Raw genomic sequence first — 22,958 nt, 5'->3', positions numbered from 1 at the left:
ACAGCAGTGTGTTGGCCTATCCAAGGACACTTCTGGAATCCCTCCCAAGACATGCTGAGAAACCTAGCACTCCAGCCACCCCAGCTCTCGTGTTGATGGGCCAGGAAGTGCCCACCTTAGAAAGCCTTTGAGAAAGTTCTCCCCAGGACTTCAGGGAGCAGTACGGTAATAACAGGATCCAGGCTTTCTTGTTTTAACAACAGTTATAGGAGAAAGTCTCTCTGGCATCTTAGGTATTCTCCTTCCCCTCCTCTGTATTTCTTTCATTTTATTCCAACTACCTAAGTAGACCGTGAGGAGGCCTCCCTTAGGTCCTTCCCAAATCTATATGACATTGTCCCTCTCTCTCTCTCTTCCTCTCTCTCACACACCCATACACACACAGAATGCGAACTATTTAGGCAACTTTCTATTTTAGTTTGGAGCTCCTCCTTAAGAAGATCCTAAAACACAAAATCAAGTGTAAACAGTTTATTTGAGAGGAAATCTCGAGAAACACCATCAGGGGAGTTTTCAAGGAAGTGAGAGGGCAAAGGGAAGACAGCCAATGACAGGTTTGTTATCAAGCGAGTCATCGCTGCAGACAATTAGAGCTTAATCCTGCTGCCATCACTGGGAGCCAGTGTAGAAAATGCACCTCGGGCTCGTGCCACCTGAGCGGTGACGGAGCAGAGCTATTAATACACTCCTTCCCATCAGTCATTGATCAAGTCGATGCTGCCTTAAACAAGCTGAACCTAGGGAGGGAGACAGAAATTTCAACAGTATAAACTCCTCGATGGCTGCTATGTGTCTTATTCAACCTGAATCTCAGCCTGATGTAGAGCAGTTCCCTGACACTGGGAGCCTCCAATGCTAAAGGCAAAGCAGGAGGCCAAAGCAAGCTCCAGCTCCCCGAGACAGACTTCAGGCAAAGAAATGCAGCTGCTGGCATTGGGAAGGTGGCAGGCACACACTGGAGGGGCCACAGTGAGGATGGGACACCAACACTTGCTTTCCTAGGGCATTACAGCATCCCTCTGCAAGCCTGACTAACATATTTAGCACAGCATGCTCACCGGATACTCATGGGCTCACCCATATTTCCCAGCCCTGTAACCAAAAGGCTGTGAGCAGGAGGGCCATGCATCATTTCCAGGCAAAAGCATTTATGAGTCAGTACGCAACCCTTCCACCCTCCCTTCCTCTATAAGAGCAACCCAAAAGCTATATGTTCCAGGTCAGCTATAGGATACAGCCATCCCGGATCCCAGTGTTAACTGGAAAAGGAGCTGATCTGGAAGGCTGCAAGACCCACAGCCAACTTTGCGGAAAAGAAAAACAAACCTCTGTGCTCAGGCCCTGAGATTTCCAGATTTACTTGTTACTGCCGCATAGCTTCACCGAACCTGTCTAATATGTTAAGGTGTTTCGTCCTGCTTTCAATTTTTTGCATTTATTCAACAAATAATCATGAATAAATCAACATGTAATTACTATGTCCCAGACGGTATTGTTGGTGCTGGGGAGAAATAACAATGAACAAAAGGACAAAAACAGATCTGCCTTTACGGGGGCACCGTAAAGTGGGACTAGTGGGAAGTCACCCTTGCCATAAAGGGAAAAAGTTTGTTTCTCCGCACAGTCATTGTAAGAGGCGCGACAGGAAATATGCCTCTGGAGAGAGAGCTGTTCTGGTATTTTGATGGGATGAAGTCCATCGGCTGACATGTGTAAGGCAAGGATGTTAGAGAACAAGAAAGGAGGATATCGTGGCAAACTGCTCTTTGCACGTCATTGTTTCAACATGTGGACCAGGCTCTGTGCTAGATGGCAGAGATCAGAAGGTAACTAAGAATAAGGCCTTGCTTCACAAGCCAAATCTAGCGAAGGGAGAGAAATATACACCAAATATAAATTCTTTGATGGCTGCTCTGTGTATTATTAAACTTGGAATCTCAGCCTGACACACGGTAGATGCCCAACAAATGTTTATAAAACCTACTAATAATTACATGATATTGTTTCACTTGATCTGAAAAGAAAGACTGCATTAAAGCAACAAATCAACCCGTATCTCTGCAGATCCTCGCCCTCAGCTTTTGAGCATCGGTGCCTAAGGAGACCAAGGCTATGACTTCCTACATCACTCCAGGAGTGTGTGGCACATGGCTCTGCAACAGGCAGTCAACTGAAAGATTGGGCTCTGGGGATATGAGCATCAAAGACCTAACAGCTGTTCAGAGCTCAACTTGAACTTGAAAGCTGGATAGAGTAATCCGTAAGATGGAATGTTAGCCCTCGGGACTGACACTCAGTCAGCAACCTCCCATCTGAGGCATGTCCCGTCTACATACCTCAGTGCAAATCGCAGCAATCCATTGCAAGGACTTGCAAACATTTCAAGAAATGAATACCTCTAGCAATGCCCCAGGTTTAGAGAGAGGTAAAGGTACCATGTGCATCCAGAGAAGAATTCAAATTGGTGCATTTGTTACGTTTTGGGATCTCTTGTTGCCAGATTCTCATCTCCAGGGATGTTCTCTGCCATCCACATGCCTCCATCCTCCTGCGACTCTCTTGGCGTCGATTATAGGTAATATGGTACCTATAGCATAAGTACCACAATCAAAATAAATCCAAAAAAAAACCAAAAAAAAAAAACAGAAAATAAATAAATAAGTAAGTAAATAAATAAATAAATAAATCAAAGTTGTAGAAATGCATGAACATTTACCATTTAGCAACACAACTTACAGCGAGGTGTTCTTCCCCTGAAAACAGAGCTCCCTCAACCTCTTCTCTTTTCCAGGAAATATTAAAGGTTTGAGAAATCTCAAAAAAAAAAAAAAAGAGAAATCTCTGTCCTAGGAGTCACCACACATCCAGGGGTCCTTAGAGAAGAGAGAGCACTAATTTCCCCTGTTGGACACCATCCCACTACCCAAATGGTCTCCAGTGTGTCACCTTTGCCCATCTTTGTACTCACTGGGCCCTGTTTCTTAATGACTGTTCAATTGCTTGTGGATTAGCACTATTTAAAATATAGGATATCTGCAGTGACTGCCACAAGTTACCAGCCCCTTCTTACCCCCCCCCCCCCCCCCCCCCCCCCCCCGGGAAATTCCTCTTACTTGGCAACAGCTTTGTTGAGGCAGTAAAGAGCTCGGTGAAATCTGATCCAATGCACTGTGAAGTTTAGCAATCTCTTTCTGTTAGGTACACAGCCTACCCTGTATCTTACCCCAACAGTTGGAAATAATATTAACTGACCCCCTTATAAGCATCAGAAACCAGTTGCTTCTCACCACTAATCATCTATTTTTGGAAATAACTGCAAAACAAGCATATGGTCAGTCACGGCTCTAACTCTAAAACAACGCCTCTTGATCTTTCATCTCCCCCCCCCATTACTTGGTTCTCTTTTCTACCAACCCACCCCCTCCCATGACTTTAGCCCTAAGGATTGTTTTTCCTCTCTTCATTCCCTCCCCACCCCCAATCCTTACCCTTGTACCACAGCAAACCACATCTTACCTATGTGGAATGCAGAAGAAATGTTTTCCTTTTGATATTAAAAAGTCCTCCCACCAATTAAGTAAACATTGGCCACACCGCAGAGCTGGTATGTTATTGCAAAGCACAGGAGAGCACAAAGCCAGAGTTTTCGCAGAGCTGTGTCAAAAGGAACCTCAGGCTTTGGCCTCACCTCCAGGGAAGAGATGAAAACACGCTATGCACGTGTCAGAATGCCAAGTGCAACCATGTGCGTGCCTTGCTACAGTGTTAGAGGACGTGACTGAACAACAGGCCTGTGGGATTCCCTCTCCTCTTCCCAAACAGGATCCAGGCTGAGATCAAATGCCATGCTCTAGGAGGTTCCTCTCTGGCGACAACAGGCGACACTGGAACCGTGTGGTCCATGGGGCGCCTTCACGGTGCTCGAGGAATTGCAGCACAAAAGGCCGAGAGCCAGACTGTGCCACGGACATCAGCCAAGTACACATCTTTCCCAAATTTCTTAGGGTTGTGACGTTCCGAACCACAACCGTAAAACAGGAAGATGGGACCAGGAACCATTTAAAGGATTCTTTTCAGTGCACCTGCGTTTCGGTATGGGCAATTTGCAATTGTCTAAGATGAAGTTTCAACATTTAGTCGTGCATCATTGAGCTAAGGCCGTCCACTCTGAGGCTTCACAGAGGGAATATGGCATGCTGCTCCTGATCTGTGTTTGATGTGCCTAATGGTAACAGGAGGGCTGTTTCAACTCCCCTTCTCCATTTCCGCATCCCTTAAAAGAGATAATTCCAATTCTTCAGTAGAGCATCAAAGAGCACCAAGAAATCATAAGGCTTCCACGTGAAAAGTCTCCCACTGGGATGCCTGCATGGCTCAGTGGTTGACCATCTGTCTTTGGCTCAGGTCACGATCTGGGCTCCTGGGATTGAGTCCTGCATCGGGCTCCCCTCAGGGAGGGCTCTCCCTCGGCCTATGTCTCTGCCCCTCCTGTGTGTCTCTCATGAATAAATAAATAAAATCTTTTCAAAAGATTAAAAAAAGTCCCCCATTGTACCCATAGGGATTCAGTCAGTTATTAATAAAAACACCCCACTGAAGGTTTCCATTTTTGCCTGGGATCTGAGTATGTGGTTACTTTTGTCCACGGCATCCAAGGGCGAGTTAATTTTATTAAGAACATTTTGAGCAAACTAGCATGTCAGAAGTTGACACTACTCTCTCTCCAGTCCCTCTATTCTTGGTAACATGGTTAAATATCGCCTGGCCCCAAAAGCCAGTTGCGCCTTTTTTCAATCTAACAGCCATTCTGTGGATAGCATTTGTTTTCCATTGCTGCCAAGGAGACAATCTGGCTCTCATTTCCTTTGAAGAAGAGCCCGTTCTGATGAGTCAGGTCTACATTGGGAATAATTAGGTCAAATAAATGAGCCCTTCCAGCTGCCTGTGGCATCACTCAACACCCCCATGTTGCAGATAAAGGAGACAGCACTGGAGCAAAAGCAGAGGTTATCTGTTGTGAGTTATACCTACCTCTTGCCCAAGGGATGTTATCAAAACGTACGCAAGGTAATTACGGCTCCTCTCTTTGCATCTGGAAAAGTGAAAACTGATCCATAAAATCGTATGGTGGTCCCACTGCCTTCCCAGCCTGCAGGAGAAGGCTCCTATCCCATGAGGAAATGCAAACCAGCTGGAAGGTCTCAAGACAGCCTTCTGCCTTGTGTCACATTTGCTCCCGTGGTCTCCCAGTCACCTTATCCTGAGCTGTCATGTCCACTGGCAGGAGAGAGAGGAAACTCGGTGAGGTTGGAGGCCTACGCCAGCTCTTGCTAATGTTCTGCTCAAGCTGATACGTGCAGCTCATCATTCAGGCAAGACTCTCAGGTTAATTTACCAGTTTGCTCAACAACGCGTATGCACGGCAGGAGATCCATCTGGGCTCGGATTAGAAATGCGGAGCTGCTACCCCATTTGGGAGCTCCCCCGTCCAGATCTGGGCAGCGGGAAGTGGAGAATGGAGAGAAAAACCTTTACAAGGTAGTCTTTCATCCAAGAGGCTCATTACTCAGGGAAGGTGGGGAGGACTCTTTGTTTCTCCCTCACCTCTCTCTTTTTTTTAACTTTATTAAACCATTTGGAGCTCTCAAAAGTTGCACCACCAAATCCCACCAACCTGGGATTTTGTACCTAACATTGACAAGGGTCATGGACTTCACACGAGGGTTAATGATGCATCTCACCCTACATCAGGCTGACCAGACCAGGTGCTCTTTCCCAGCAGCATGTTCTCACAATTATCCCACCACTACTTGTTAAATCAAAACCACCATCCGAAGCCTCTCGTGCAAGTGGATTATCTTGAGTTGTGGTTGCTTTGTTTCCCCACGGACTTCACTGTTTGAGTTATGCCAGTTCTACAAAAAAAAAATGCGAAACTTGCTCCCTTAAAAAATAAGAAGTGAGAGAAATTCAGCTTACGTTGAAGTAATAGGTAGGAACCAAAACACTGCTCCCCAGGCTTTCCTGCCTACAGTGATTGACACATCTCACGCCTACCAGGTGGTATGTGATGCCCGAGGAGAAGCCTGGGAAGGACAGAACGGGACAGCTCTGAGCTTCAAAAATGAGCCCATTTTCAACTGTTCTGGGGCAACAGACTGTCAAAGTCAGTGTATCATAAAATATCTTTCATTCAGTCACTCAATAATCAATCACTGAAGACTGGTGGGTACAAGGCACTTACTTTTGTGTCCCTGCGCCCCTACCCCAGGTGTAAACACCAGCCCTGCTGGCCCTCCATTGTACAGCAGACCCTAAATCCAGGCAGCCTCCCAGATGCCAGAGCGATTTGCAGTGATGGGAGGTGAGGAGGGCTTGTACCAGGACACTCAGTTGAAAGGCAGCAGGGCTGACTCATAATTCAGGTCCTCCGTAGAGTCCCATCATCCTAATTTCCTCCTATATGAAATCTCCAGGTTGAGGCCAGGAGCCCTAACCCCATGCTGCCTGTGGATTCACCCAGGAGAGAGGATCTCATATCCCTAAATGAGGAGGAATTACCTTTTTTTTAAATCTCCTTGTAGCCTTGAAACAATCTCACTCACTTGTCTTGCTCTAGTCTAACTTCCTCTCCTGGGATGTGTCTGCAAGGCTCATTACTAAGAAATGCTGGCATCAGCCACATCATAGGCTTGAGACTCCAGCACCTCTGCTTCCATGAGCAAACCTCAGCTGTTGCAGAGTGAAGCTGTATTTCACCTCCCCCAAGAGGCTCGATCTAAGCCATCCACAGACCCCAGAAGCACAGGCAAAGGTGGGGTAAGAAGGGAGGCTCCCTCGCTGGGGCAGGGGAGCGACCGCAGGTCCTTTGCCACCCCAAGGAACACACAGTCGGCTTTGTACTGCCATCCCGGGCCGCAGGTGCAGCACGGTTCATGCATGCACCAAGTGCAGGATGTGCTTTGGGTCAAGGGCGAGAGAGGTGTGCTCACACGTGCAGCCACTGAAGCCTGGGGCTGTGCTCAGTGAGGCGAGGCGAGGGAGTCGGAGTCTAGCAGGGTCCGTTAATCCATCCGAGTGTTGTCTGAGCTGGCTGGACTGGAAACGAATTCACAGCAGGGCGGCCTCATGGTCCCACTGCCTTAACTGGGGTGGAGACCACAAAGACTTTTAATTGCTGGTAATACAAATGGAACAAAACTTTAAAATGTAATTTCCTCCTGTTTCTCCCCTACCCTGTGTCATCTTTAATCTGTGTTGGGGACGATATTGGGTGTATCAAGAGTACAGAGGAGAAGGAAAATCCTGTGATGTGAAATATCCTTCAGCAAGAAAAGCAATCGGAGAAGTGACTGTAAATCCACTTCAGCTGTTTGCTCTCTTCTCTTTCTCTCAGATTCCCCCTAGTAAGTAGTAAAAAAGACGATGGCTTTGGAATGCATGTTTTACTGGAATTGGAAGGAGTTTTACCAAAAGAAGTCCAGAACACTCCTTTTGCACCTGAAGAAGGACAAGACCCCCGCTATTGCAGCACCAGATTGGGGGGCGTGGAGCCCTGCTGATGAGATCTTAGCTATTTCCCTATTTGCAGACTCTGAAGCGCCTTAACTTGAAAACTGATGAATAAGTTTTCTTTTGTGGCATAAGAATAGGTGACCTCTTCCCCCTGAATTCCCATCCTGGGGGCCAGGGAAGAGAGCCCGGGATCCCTTCTCTTGGCCTTCACACCGTGGGAAAGAGTATCTAGAGTTTAAAAGCCTGATAAATGCCCTCCAACAGCTTTGAAAATCACTCAGCGTGAGCACTTGCCCCCTGAACAAACATCCACGTTGTATCGCGACAGGCATGCCTGGGGTCTTTGACCCAGTCACAGGCGCAGAGCTGATTCCCTTTGTCAATAGATTCAAGCCACTTGTCTCGCTTCTGAAAACAGTTTCTAAAGAATGATCTGGGGAAGTCAGTTTCCTAGGAGAATCCATCACATCTCCCGAACAGATATTTCCAACTCTTGCAAACCATTAGATAAACTTAAAGAACAAATTAGTCCTCACGGCCGGCCTCCTCAGCCTGCCCAGTTCACCACTTAAATCACGCTGCTTTCTCAGTGGATTTGAAGCAAGCTTTCAGATCAGAGCCCTCCAACCAAGAGCCCGAGTACATAACTCATAAGAACAATTGCCCAACAACTGTTTCTTCAATTTCTCACATCTGGTATCTGCTCCCTTGTGAATGGGACACCCACCAACCTGAAGGGTTAGGGTGGGGGTGAGTTAAGTCTCGAAAAGAAAGAGGTGATGGAAGAGCAGTGAGATCAGAACTGTCCCAGGAGGCAAATGTCAGTCAAGGGTTCTGAGACCCTGCACATAGCTATTTCGACTCTGTCTTGATCTTGTCCACATCTCCAGATATATATCCCTGCCACCATAGACACTATAAGCTATGCCGAGCCACGTACAATCAACTGCAAGTAACTTTACAAAAGAGTCTGTTCCTCGACAGAATCAGAACAAAACTTACTTGGATTCAGTTAATATCCCTAAACTGAATTAAGCATCATAACGGCCCAGTATGGTGTGGAAAGCAGACTTCGATGTTAGGTAGGATAGAGTTGCTGTACTTTGCCTCTGCTGCTCATCTGGTAGTGTGGTCAAGGCAGGCTACTCGCTGAGTCTCTGCTTTCTGCTCTGCAAAACTGAAATGATGACACTTAACCTTATATGAGGCAAACAAGAATAAAATGAGAAAAAAAAAGAAATGACAATAGGTCTTTCACACACTTGATACAGCATCATAAATAGCATCTAGTTCCCACTATCTTTAATGTACATACAACCATAACTGGGACCCCATTACTAAACTGGTTCTGACATTTTGACTTGTCTTGGTTTCCTTTATAAGAATTAATGAACAATGCCAGTATCCAGGCCGGTTACCATAATCGTTGTAATATTGATGCACCAAACTAATCACATGGTAAATTATAAGGGCAAGTTATTTCACACAAAAGGGAGAAAGGAATGGCTGGAAAGAGATGAGAAGTAAATTCACAACTTTAGCTACACATTCTCCCAAAGAAAGTTTTACTATATTTTTATGTCATTTTAATGTAGAGTATAATATTATAGAAGAACATTTTATTAAATTATAGAATTTCAGAGTCATTCAGCCCAAATCCTTCACTGATACCTGAATACCATGTGAAATACTTTTTATTTTTAACTTACTCTTCAGAGTACTTTTTTTTAAAGGCTATTAGAGGATTCCCTGAGTAAGCAAGATTGTGGCAACCTAAGAATAAGAGGTTCCAAGTCATGAGGGCAGGTAACTTTAGAGAATCCTCTCAGTTGACATGTTCTGAGCTGTAACTGGATATATGTCCTATAATTTCTCTTGGAAGAGATGAGAGAGAAGAAACTTAAAAATCTAAATGTCATGGCTGCTCCCACATGGGCACAGCCACTGCAGACTGACCATGCAGTCAAAGGCCAAGTCAAAGGCCCATAATCCAATGTGTCTAAGTCTCTTAGGGAAGATGGGCTATTGGTGGTAGATATTGAAAATTGGGCCCCAGGGGCACCTGGGTGGCTCAGTGGTTGAGTATTTGCCTTCCGCTCAGGTCATGATCCTGGAGTCCCGGGATCCCAGTCCCTGACTGTCTCTGCCTCTCTCTGTATGTCTCTTATGAATGAATACATAAATAAATAAATATTTTTTAAAAAGAAAGAACAAGAAAATGGGGCCCCAGCCCTAAACTCCTGAACAGAATCTTTGAAGATGATTCTGAAATTCACATTTTTCATAAATTCTAAATGTCTAACCCTTTGTAATGCAAAAAAACTGATGAGACAAAGCATTATACTCATCACTGAAATCGGCAAAGTAGTTTATGTATTAATGGAGAGAAAGAGGAAAAACAGAAAGCCAGTCATCTTCTTAATGTGCAGATGTGTCATACTGTGTCATTTAAAAAGTGCCCATGTAACTCATCCCCCAATTAGAAATATTACCCTATGCTTCTAAAATGAGTCTCAAAGTTTAGTCACATTTAAAATAAAAGGGTAGAAGCAGAAAATATTTGCCTCAATATAGCACTCAACACTCAATACTACATTTTTTGTAAGGGTCCAAATATGACGTTTTTTGGAGAAAGAAAAGCCTACTGGGAAAATAATATGGTTTTGTTGGGTCTGAATGCATCTTTCCAGAAAACCAACTATGCTGCATTCAGCCACAGGAGGATAAATTCTTCAGAAAGTTTCTCAGGAGATAATAATGGTGAATAGACTAACTTAAAATCGCAAGCAGAAAAATTTTTTCAGTTTCCAAAAAGAAAAATCAGCACCCTCTTCTAGTTCACTGAGAGATGTAGAAAGTGTGTCATATTTACCAAAGGCTAAGTGATTCCTATTCGTTCTAATGAGAGCTCCTGAGAGCCTAATTTTTAACTTTATCACAAGTTAAAATAAAAAGAATAAAGATATGATAGAAATACAAATTCACACTACCCATGAAATGAAGTTTCCACCATGGTCCACCATGGCCATTAGACTACATAACCTTATACCTATCAACAGTCCCTTCTACCTTCCTCATTCCTATGTCTTCATCACACCCTTAACAACATGCCATCTGCCTAAAACTGGACTGAGGGGATTGTCATCCTAAAATAATGAGACAAAAGTTAATATATACAAAGTACTACAGAATCTTTAGAAATTAGAGGTAATATCTACCTGGGACAATCAAAAAAGAGTTCATAAAAATAACATTTTTATCAACAGAGATGACCAAGAAAGGATGTTATGGAAAGAGAGAGAGTATGAGTCAAAACATGAAGATCAAAGATGAGGGACACAATTAAAGGGAGGCCTTGCCTCTCTTGCCACTTTCCCTCCACATATTTTATCAACCCTCATATCTTCTATTAGACTCCTTCAATATCTCTCCAATCTTTGCTTGACATTCAATTCTCTTTATCGTTATTCTAATTTATACACTCAGTATTTTTTCTCCACTTAGACTCCAACCATTTGTTCATCTTTAGATTAATCTATTTACTCCTTAGTTTAAAAGCAGGATTGGCTCCTTCAATGCCTATTGTATAGCCCCCTAAACCCTTACTCTAGCATTTAATGTCCCCAGTCTATCATTCTAGTTTTTGGTCTCAAAGTTTCCCTTAACACAGATACACAGAGGTCAGTGAACAAGTGAAGAAGTCAGGTGACAAGAGAACTGAATCTCAATTAAACAGCCACTTTAACCTTTGAGAGCCCAGTCTCAACAGAATGGTGGGCTATGGATATAGTGATGAGCCAGTGATGAGCCAGTGATGAGCCAGTGATGAGCCAGTGATGAGCCACAGTGGATATGGGGGAGGGGGGAAAGAGGCATAAAGGTGAGCGAAAGAGGTAAAAATAACTAGTATAGATAATTCTTTGGGAGCAGTTAGACAATAAAAGTAATATGAATAATAGGATGCTATGCTTGGAGAATCAGGAATGCCAAGGAATGGCTTCTTGGTGGAAGTGGGAGTGGTAGGTGATAATAGTAATAGTAGATGGAGGTGGTGGTGTTACTGTTTGTGGTGGCTGGGATCAGGAGAGAAGAGACTGCATCCCCAGGTTTCCTACCCAAAATCACAGCAAAAATGAGAGGTGCTCACCCGCAACCAGAGAAAAGTGAGGAACAAGTCAAAAGCCCTTACCAAGCCAACAATCTACAAAGAAATCTTAAAAACATTTGTAAGAACCACAGCTTTGAGTAGAAAAATTATTTCAGCATATTTTGGGAGAGGAGGAGGCAATATCAATTAAATATAAACTTATTTATGTATTTGTTTATTCCCCAAACTAGTTCCAGAAAGAATCTAAGGCAGCCGCAAAGTGCTAGGTGCTGGATAAAAGCCACCACATCCTGGAATATGAGCTAAACTCCCTTGGCCACCAGTGCTATAAGACCCGAGCAAATCGTAAACAAAGAGCTCAAAGCACCAAGCTCTTAAACAGAAGGAATAAAACTGAAGGACCATGATGAGAAGGGGCAGGTCCCCCAGGTGTACCTGAGTGCTGAACTGGTTCCCACCACATCAAAAGCAATGGCACAGCCCCTAATTCCAATTGCTGAAACATTTTAACAGCTGGGAATTAAAATAAGCTGTCAGCCAGCTCAAAAAGATTTTTTAATTCAAAATAAATCAGGCTAACAACCTGCAGATGTTTGGAAAGAAAATGTTTGGGTGACTCATTTTCAAAACCCAATTCCCTAACTTTGCCATTTCAGGGTTTCTGAATGACTGCTACCTGCCCTTCGTGTCTAATCATGAGACAAACTGTTATGCTGGCGTTGTCAGATTTAACATTGGTCTAACATGTTGATGATCGTGGATTCCATCTGGTAAACTAGGCTAAAATCAGAACTCAAGAGCAGAGTTGGTCAGATTACTGAACGTGTTACCAAGTCTCTGGATCTCCAGAAATCCTTCCATCTTTAACAGTAGATAGAGATACTCAAAAGTTCTACCCAAAAGTCTTGTACTTAGGTTTATGCCACATTTGTGCATACATTTCTTACAATGTATTAATTTCTGGGAGGTATTTCTTTGTGCCACATTTCTTAGAAAAAATCGGGATCATCTCAGGATGGGTCGAACGACAGAATAGAAACAAGGAGGGAAAACAAGAAGAAGAGGCTGCAGGAGCAATCAAAAATATCACAGACTCAAGATCAATGGCCAAAGAGAAATCAGCACCTCAGAGTCCCATCTAAGGACGACATGAGAAGTGCACGTGTCAGTGAGTGCCCATGGAGGAAGAAGAGGAGAGCATCAGCTTTTCCACCTGAGAACCATCTAGGTCAATTCCATTCGGCCTCTTTTAACTGGTAGATATAAAACAAACCACAATAATACAGTACTAAATCTGGTTCTAAAATCTGGGAGCTGTTGGTCATCAAAGTGATGAGATGAAGGTATTAGATTGCTGCCAGTGGGAGGGGAAACTCTTCACCCATTCATACTCAGCAGGTGATTTTGCCCCCGCTCCCAAGGCCTTCCCTTCTCCTTTACCTTCCCAGAAGTTCAGGCTGCTCTAATGTAATGCCATAGATTGGGTGGCTGATAAATAACAGAAATTTATTTCTTACAGTTCTGGAGGCAGGGAAGTCTAAGATCAGGGTGCTAGCATGATCAAGTTCTGGTGAGGATCCTCTTCTGGGTTGTAGATTGCCGACTTCCCAGGTATCCTCATGTGGGGCAAGGGGCAAGAGAGCCCTCTGGGGTCTCTTCTATAAGGGTACTAATCCCATTCATGGGGGCTCTGCCCTTATCATAACCTAGTCGCCTTACCAAAGTTCCCACTTCCTTATTCTATGACATTAGACATTAGGATTTCAACAAATGAACTCCGGGGACAAATTCAGTCTACAGCACTCTCCTGGCTTCAAGTCGCCAGTGATGGGAACTATCTCTGGCCTCAGTTTCCAACTCTTCTGTACATCCACAGGCATTTGCATGTTCCCCACTGAGGGTCTCACACCCAGCAAGGACAAAATGATCTGCCTCCAAGTCCATCTCCCACTTCATCCTTGAAAGCAAGAGCTATGTCTTGTCATCTTTGTATCCCCAGCACCCAACATGGGGCCTAGCATTTAGTAAGCAGTCAATAGCTATTTGCTGAATTAATCAAGTTCATTAAGGAGAAGATTATTACTTTTAAAGAGAATAAACTGAAAAGTCTCAAACAATGTCTAATAGGTACATTTTCCCAAACTGTTGATCAATCTGCCTTTTAAGACCAGAAGCTGAAAAAATAACAGAATGTCTTTAGAGGTTGTTTGATCAAACAAAAAATGAGAAGGAAGATTTCTTAGAAACACACACTTATTTCAACATTTGGAGCTTCCTCATATCTCACTGCCCGAGCCAATATCAGTCTCCCTGAATCCCTTTGAGCCAGAATTCAATACAAATAAAAAGTAGAAGGTCCTAGATCCTTAGCTCTAAGAGAAGAAAAAGTGAACAGAAACGATGTTTCATTCCCATTTCATCCTATTTCCTTTTCTCATCACACCGATCTCATTGAGAAAGGGGTAGAGTCCCTACTCTGCCATCTTATGCATAGTTCAAGACCATCTCACCAAAGAGTCAACATCCTTGATAAATGAAAACCACATGACTATCAAGAGTGTATTCCTTTTCAGCAAGGATCTATGGCCAAAAAGACATAAACTGAGCTTGATTTGCTTCCACATTACAGAAATTAGACTTTCTCTAGCCATGATTATATCCAATCTAAATTGTCAAAATCAAGTACCTTTGTACTTGACTCCACTACTTACTAGTTATACCAACCTGGACAACTCAGTTCATTTAGTTAGCAAATGTCACTTAAATTCCTGCTATGTGCCAGGCGCCATGCCAGAGGCTAGCGATAGAATGGGTAGATGAATAGAAATGGTCTTTGACCTCCCAGAAATTAATCCGGTTCTCCCCACCTTAGCACTCCCTAATGGCAAACCTCTGTTCTTGATACAAAGGGTTCCAATTAGGAATAAATGAAGTAACCTATGTCAGGTGCCAGATGCAGCACCTGGTAAATAATATGGGCTCATCAAGCGCAAGAAACTCTTATTATGATTAACGAATAAGTTAATGTTGAAATTTCATAAGTTATAAAATATAATACAGTTGTTACTGTTATCATTTCTCTAATAGGGAATTTTTAGACCAAGTTGTTAAAATAAAGCCAGTATTATATTTCCATCGATCAAAGATGAAGCATTTTATATAAATTTAAACTTCAAATGTGGCTGTTCTGATAGCCTAGGCACACTCCAGGCCTAGAAGATATTTTTAGGTAGCCCCATCTCCTACCATTCTCTGTAAACCTTCTATGCACCAGCTACACAAATGGCTTGCAATTACCCAATATAACAGGGACGTCCACCCTATACTCCAATGGGGCCCCATGCAGACTCCAGTTTTGTGCCCCTGTCACCGTCTGTCTCCTCACCCAGAGCTCAGGTATTTGAGGACATGGAATCATGTTTTATCTTAACTTCTATCCCTCGTGGCTTCTTGTTCAGTTCTTGGCATGCAGTAAGGATTTGGTCCAAAAATCCTCATTATTTTAAAAGTAATGATTAAATGAGGGCTACCTGGGTGGCTCAGTCAGTCAGATCTGCCTCTGGCTCGGGTCATGATCCCGGAGTCCTACAATCGAGTCCCACATCGGGCTCTCTCCTCATCGGGGAGTCTGCTTCTCTCTCTCCCTCTGCTGCTCCCCCTGCTTGTGCTCTCTTGTTCTTTCTTTCTCTCAAATATTAATAAATAAATAAAATCTTTAAAAGTAATGATTAAATGAATCAACCAGAGGGAAAAAATAGAATATGTTATTTATGCCTTAATCATCTTCTTAAATGTAAAATAAATTACATTAAAAGTATATTTTCTATTCAGTTAGAATTCAAAAAGCATTTCATAAATGCACAATTAACTATTGTATGCCCAACCATGTGGGAGACCTTATGAGTGATGTAAAAATGCTATAAACACTGCACACACGGTATACAAATTTTCCAACTTTGGAGGCTACAAAAAACTTTGGAAGTTATACCATTCAAAACTGTCATTTTATGGGTCATGAAACTGAAGTTCACAGCGTTTGACTGGCCCAATATAAAAAATAAAAAAAAAAAAAAAACAATGACAACTAACATACCCTGTACTCTTACCAGATGCCAAACACTTCACTGGTATTATTTCCTTTAATTCTCAAAACCACACAATGAAACAAGTACTATTATTAACCCCATTTCACTGATGAGGAAACTTAGCATTAAGGAGATTCAATGACTCGCCCAAGACGAAGCCAGGTCAGAGAAGAAGGCTGTGTGACCCACTGCCCACTTCTCGTGCCACCTGCCCATGATCCGAAGGCAATACGTGCACAGAACTCCAAGTAGGAGCGGGGCTAACCTGGCACCTCTCACCACTCTGGACAGCGGCACCAGCAGTGACAGAGCCTGTGGCTTCTGCAGTCCTCCCAGGCCGGCGTGGGACTTCTCATCTGTCTTGTTATTTATTCAATGAGATTCTGGTTACTTTTGTAAAAGCAAAAAGGAAGGTGTTCTTTCTCTCTCCCTACCCCCACTTCTCTCTCTCTCTCTCTCTCCCCACCCCCTGCCTCTTCTTTCCTCCCCTTCTCTCTCTCTCTTTTCCTCCCCCCTCCCCTTTCTTTCTCTCCCCTTCTCTCCCTCCCTCCACCCCCCATCTCTCTGTCTCTCTCTGGTACAAAAGTAGAGACAGAAAGAACATGTGTGGGGCCACAGACTTGGAATCAGACCCTCCCCCAAGCCACTCACTTCACCAGAGCAGGACCTGCCACAGTCCACTGTAAATAATTGCCTTACTGCCCTCCTTCCTTCTCCCCCAAAGGCGATCAAAGTTCTTGGTGAGGGAATTAAACTCCTCTATGAGCCACTCCTGCCACCTAGTGTGAAGAGATCTAGAGAAAAATAATTTGAGCTGATAGCAGAAGAAACACAATTTAACCTCCATATGGCAAAACATTTTCAAATAAACACCATCTACTTTCCCTGGACTCTTCTATGAGCTGCAAAACAAATGAGCGTCTATAGGTCAGATGCAGTAGATTGAGGCCATGATTTTATTTTTTTTATTTTTTTTTTTTGAGGCCATGATTTTAAACAAGCCAAAAGCTTCTTGACATTTTGCAAAAGAATGTCCCACGAGCACAAATTCCAAGACATGCCACAGTCACTTGGAGATCAAAATCACGTGTACAAACTATGAAAAATTTCAAATCAGCAGGGACCAATCCAATGAGATTGTTTATATATAAATATATATAAATATTGTTTATATATAAATATATTTATATATAAATATATATATATATATATATATATATTCTGCTATGAAATTGCTTTTCCTAAGATAGCTCAGGAGAAGCACATTTTCCCTAATGCTGAGACATGAGAGCATCTCTTTGCTTGTTTGTCCTGTTGTTGTTAACCTGATAAAAATGTCCCTGTGGCGTATAAGATAACGTTTTCAAAAACTTCCCTACAATAAATATCACACGTTTCACACAGCTTTCCCTATATCATTGGTTGGCATAGGCTGGAGACCACCGCAGGGTGAAATTCAGTGCAAGTATCGATTGCAAGACGCCAAGATATCTCCCCAGCACACAGCTTTCTGGTGCTGTGGTTTTACTCAAAGGTAAAGTAAGGTGTGGAAAGCCTGATTCTCTCTTTCAGAAAATCTTCAATAAAAACTTTCTCGGGGCACCTGGGTGGCTCAGTCCATCAAAAGTCCCACATTTTAAAAAAAAGAAAAGAAAGAAAAGAAAAGAAAAGAAAAGAAAAGAAAAGAAAAGAAAAGAAAAGAAAAGAAAAGAAAAGAAAAGAAAAGAAAAGAAAAAAAAAAAAGTCCCACACTTGCTTTCTGCTCAGGTCATAATCTCTCGGGGTCGTGAGATCGAGCCCCACAACCAGCTCTTGTGCTGAGCCTGGGGCCTGCTTGGGATTCTCTGCTCCCCCACCACTCGTGCATTCTCTAAAAAAAAAAAAAAAAAAAAAAATTAAACAAATAATTTCTCACAACTGGCCGTGGTAAAAGATTGGACAGAGAGAGTTTAGGTTTTTATAACTTCTGGAAAACCCTTGGAGTACGGACAGTGATTCTGATTAATGAAATACTGATTTCCTTCAATAATCAACCAGGAAAAGCATCAGGCTACTGTTCTTAATGGAAACTAAAGAGCCAAATAAGCTCCTTGCCGATGTGGATAAACCACCCCCATCCGGAAAAGAGGGGGTTAGTACAGTCCCTGTGAAATCAGAGTGAAATTTTCGGTTGAAATTCACAGCACTTGAACCCCTGCCTCAGCACCTGCCTCCTCAAACGCACAGGCACCCGCGTACAAGCAGAATGTACTGATCCCCAATCTCTCAGAGCATCTAGTGAAGGAAACAGAGACCCTGGGGAGAATTGCTGGAAACGAGAGGGGCAGTCAGATCGGGTTCCCCGGCTGCAAACCACCAGTGACTAGTGTGAACACAAGGGAGTATGAGAAACAGCCTCTTCAGGCCTCGCACCGGGGATCCAGTTACATCACAGAGGGTGAAACCACTTCAAAGCCCAGATATTGGCAGCCTGAAGCCCACTAAGGATTGAAATGAAATACTACCTATTTCACCAGGCCTGGAGCGACGAATCAAACAACTTAATTCCTCCGCCGAGCCTTGGTTAATGATCAAGAGGCTCGTCTCCCCCTGGCTGGCTCGGCGTATTGAGTGTAGTTTGTCTTTATGTACGTGTTTCATTTTTTTGGAAAGCTATACGAGATGATGGAAAGGCATAAATTAAAGAAGTATTTTATGGGGGGTAAGGCATTTATTTATTTTTATTTTATTTTATTTTATTTTAGTACTGCCACCTGCAAAGTCCTTTTAGGGCCACAACCGATAGAAGCTAAAAGGCCAGGAGGGAGAGAAGCAAGAAGAGAGAGTCTGCACCGTAAAAATAGGAAAGGCTCTAGGAATGTGGCTCTAGGCCCAGGAATCCAAACTGGTTATCTCGGACTATAATTCTTTCAAATTATTTTTCCAAGAACAGAGGCTCGTATCCCTAGACTGAGATTGTGCCGGGGAGCTCCTAAACTCCATTCCAGCATCTCGCCTTAGAAAGGTCTACAAATATCAAGGAAAAATGAGTTCAAAAACACACAGAAGTCCTACTAGCCAGCTGCCCAGTGTTCCTTCTACTTTTTTGTTACTCATCATGGGCCTCGGGGGCTGTTTCCACCTCTCTGGCACTCCCATGGCCAGTTCAGAGTGCTGGTCCTCTTCCTTGACAACTGCTGAAAGCCCAATTTTGTGCCCAACACCCATAAGAAAATTTCTCTGCAAATCCCATAGATTTATAAAGCCCTTTCCAAAAGCCCTACTGGGCTTCTAAGTCACCTATTACGTACCTCAGTTTCTTCATTGTTCATGTGTTTGTTCTATTTCCAAAGAGATGATTCATTCTTGAAAAGTCTTAGGGGTGGTTATACTTCAGGATTCCCCAAGCACCTTTGTAGCCTGACAACATAGTAGCTACTCAGTAAACAGTTGAGGATTGACTTTAAGGTCTAGATAAACTATTTAAAATTGTGTGCGAATTGGTCCTCGCAGCTCAAAGGTCTTGGGATGTGACCAGGGTGGGATGTGCATAGGAAAATGATTGTTTCATCTGACACAGAAATGGAGGTGCATGGTTTTTATAGTTTACTGTGGCCTAAGCTAGAGATTCTTCTTGTCTTGTGCTCAAAGACTACATGTGACATCTTTTACCTTTAGAAAGAAAAGAATAGCTGCTTAAGGAAAGGGCACAAGAAATAATAATAAAGGACTTCCCACTCCGTTTTCCCCAAGTCCTCAGAATTAGAACCATCGGCCAAGCACCACACAATGTGTGTATGAGAAGGCCTGCAGAATTGAGATGGTTTTAAGAAATCTGTGCATACTTGATGGGATGAGCACTGGGTGTTATTCTATATGTTGGCAAATTGAACACCAATAAAAAATAAATTTATAAAAAAAAAAAGAAAGAAAAAAAATCTGTGCATAAGGAGAGCGGGAAGGCTTTTCAAGGCACGAGTCTGTGTCCCAGAATGCCTTGGAATCTAAGATGCTGCTGCCACTTGCTATGGGACCAGGAACCTTGCCACAGAGGAGAATAAGCACAGCAGAAAAATTGACGTGACTGAGAAACCAGACTCAGACTGAGTCAGAGCCAGCGTGAGGCACAATTTGCAAGCAGGCGAAGTTGGCCGGGTGTGCTCTTGTGATCCCCCTTTCTGCACCTGTCTTTCCACTTCCCATCATCCATCCTCCAGGTGATCCTCGAACAAACTGCTGGATTGCAGGACCCTGAGCGCTGGGGCCTCTGCAGCACTGCTTTTCACAATGGTCCCTGACACTCTGAGACTCTTGTTCTATATATCAAGTACTTGGTTTGGAAAGCAATCAGATCAACTCATGGAACCGCAAAATTTCTAAGCAAAAGCTTACTTAGAATTATTTCATCTGACCCCCTTACACCAAACAGAGGCCACAGAGCTGAAGTGATTAACCCTATCCGGCACAGCTAACTAGTAGCAGGACCGGGACCACACCCCCCTCCCCCAGAGCTTCCTGATTGGCAGTCCTCTGTCCCTCCTGCCATACCACTCAGTAACTCAGCCAATAAATATTCACCGAACACCAACCATGTTCCAAACCCTGTGTTAAACTGCCAAATTGAGATCACCAAAAGGTTACAGACTAAAACTCAGTATTATTTAAATCATTCATTCATTCAATAATAATTCATTGAAACTTCTAGAGGAAAAAATAGGCAGGAAGCTCCTTTATATCAGTCTTGGTGATGATTTTTTCGATTGGACAGCAAAAGTAAAGCCAACAAAAGAAAAAAAATAACCAAGTGGGACAACATCAAACTAAAAAGCTTCTGCACGGCAAAGGAAACCATCAACAAAACTAAAAGGCAACCTGTGAAATGAATGAAAGGTGATAGGAGGAAATACTTGCAAGTCACATATTTGACAAGACGCTAATATCCAAAATATATAAGGAACATAGAAAGAACTCATACAATTCAATAGCAAAAAGCAATCTGATCTTAAAGTAGGCAGAGGATCGAAACATTTTTTTCCAAAGAAGACATACAGAAGGCCAAGAGGTACATGAATAGATACTCAACATCAATTTATACACCTATCTATATATACCACCATATAGATATGTAGATATATCACTAGATAAATGAACATACACACAATGAAATATTATTCAGTCATAAAAAAGAATGAAATATTGCTATTTGTGACAACATGGATGGACCCCAAAGGCATTATACTAGGTGAAATAAGTCAGAGAAAGAGAAATACTATACGGCCTCATTATATGTGGAATCCGGGGGGAAAAATAGCTAATAGAACAGATTAGTGGTTGCAAGAGGTGGGGGCATGGAGGATGGGCAAATTTGATGAAGGGGTTCAAAAGATACAAACCTCCAGTTATAAAATAAATAAGTCATAGGGATGTAATGTACAGCACAGTGACTATAATTAATAATACTGCATTGCATATTTAAAAGTTGCCAAGAGAGTAGATCTTAAAAGTTCTCACCATCAGAAAAAAGTCCTATAACTATGTATGGTGATGAAGGTTAGCTAGACCTGTGGTGACCATTTTATAATACATACAAATATCAAACCGTTATTTTGTAACACCTGAAATTAGTATGATGCTGTATGTCAATTAGACCTCAATTTAAAAAATGATTTAAAAATAATAAAAGGGGCGCCTGGGTGGCTCAGTCAGTTAAGCATCTGCCTTCAGCTCGTGCCACGATTCCAGGGTCTTGGGATGGAGCCTGATGTTGGGCTCCCTGGTTGGGGGAGCCTGCTTCTCTGTCTCCCTCTGCTGCATCCCCTGCTTGTGCTCTCTCTCACTCTCTCACTCTCTCTCTCTCTCTGTCAAATAAATAAAATCTTTAAAAATATTAATAATTTACTAAATATACACTATGTGGTACATTCTGCTTATATGTTCATGCCAAGAGTATCTAAAACTTAATTATTATGATAGCTTTGCTGAATCAACTGAATCAACTTAGCTAGTCTGGAACTAAATTTCCCAGAACGTCCTCTTCTGTGTGGTGTGGGTTAGGGCTGACCTCTCAAGGGAAATTTGCCTGGAATTCAGAAGGCAGGAGTAAATCAGTGGCCAGGACATCCTGAAAGTCGGTGTGGGTGCCAGGCACTGCTGTAGCAGAGCTGCTGGCTCATCTTGCTGGCTGGGGGCAGCAGCCCCACCTGCAGTTGGTTCCGCTTCCAGCAGATCTGCAAGTCCTATATGCAGCTCGGGAGCAAAGAGTCCGGCTCATTCCATAGGTCACCCTTGCTTGTTCAATTTGGAAGTGGTAGGAGACAGCCCGGGGGGGTTCTGGACTTTCCTTGGATTCTCTGCATTTGCCCTTGTCCTACTGTGCTATCTCATGCCCAGCTGTTTTCCCCAGCTCTGCAGAGCGACAGGCTGGCCATCAGGCCAGACACAGAGACAACAGCCTTCCACAGACTTCTTCAACCCCCTACCCGGTTGAAGATCAAATCCTTACTTAAAAAAAAAAAAAAAAAAAAAAAAACAACTCTCATTCCAACTGGCTCATGGTGGTTCCCCTTCACTAACTGAACCCTGATACAGAAAAGTATTCTTAAATCTCCTTTAATCCAGTATTTCTGACACAGAGTGACATATGAACTCTTAAGAACAAACTTGAAGGGCGGCTGGATGGCTCAGCGGTTTAGCGCCACCTTCAGCCCTGGGCTTGATCCTGGTAGACCCCGGATCGAGTCCCACGTCGGGCTCCTTGCATGGAGCCTGCTTCTCCCTCTGCCTGTGTCTCTGTCTCTCTCTTTGTGTGTCTCTCATGAATAAATAAATAAAATTTAGAAAAAAAACTTGCAGTTTCCTATGGTTGACAAATTATTTTTATCATGACCTAGATACATATAAATATTGATCAGATAGGTACAAATACTGATCTATAACTATAAACTAAAATAAGCCTTAAGTTTTACATATAAATAAAACTAAATCCCTAAAAATAAATAAATAAATAAATAAATAAATAAATAAATAAATAAAACTAAAAAGCAGTGAAATTGAAATCAGTTACATTAATTTAATGTGCCTAGCAACGTCATTTTGCTGAAATGAAGTCATGAATGAACCTTCAGTACAGGTTCTTTTAATATCTCAGGACTGTACCACCAGGTGCCCTGCGATGATTTAATACTTATGACCCTTTCTTCTACTCAGATTATTACAAAGCCTTCTTTTATAGTTTTCTGAGATGCCATATGCCTGTCACTTAGTGCAAACAC

At 42.8% G+C, this 22,958-nt stretch overlaps 1 long non-coding RNA gene across 3 annotated transcripts in view; it reads right to left on the bottom strand.

Moving 5' to 3' along the window:
* Positions 1 to 466: 466 nt before the first annotated feature.
* Positions 467 to 22,958, bottom strand: part of LOC144307104 (uncharacterized) — a 47,865-nt gene continuing 25,373 nt past the window's right edge. For 2 of the 3 annotated variants that reach the window (XR_013374065.1, XR_013374067.1), the window contains exons 3-7: positions 8,518 to 8,692; positions 3,517 to 7,146; positions 3,114 to 3,168; positions 2,737 to 2,814; positions 467 to 2,587 (exon numbers count right to left, since the gene is read on the bottom strand). This is a non-coding gene — a long non-coding RNA (uncharacterized LOC144307104). The remainder of the gene's footprint in view (positions 2,588 to 2,736; positions 2,815 to 3,113; positions 3,169 to 3,516; positions 7,147 to 8,517; positions 8,693 to 22,958) is intronic. The other variant, XR_013374066.1, reaches the window with a different exon arrangement.

The sequence above is a fragment of the Canis aureus genome, chromosome 38, assembly GCF_053574225.1.
Source record: "Canis aureus isolate CA01 chromosome 38, VMU_Caureus_v.1.0, whole genome shotgun sequence".
Classification (NCBI taxonomy): Eukaryota; Metazoa; Chordata; class Mammalia; order Carnivora; family Canidae; genus Canis; species Canis aureus.
This window is presented reverse-complemented; position numbering and strand designations above follow the sequence as displayed.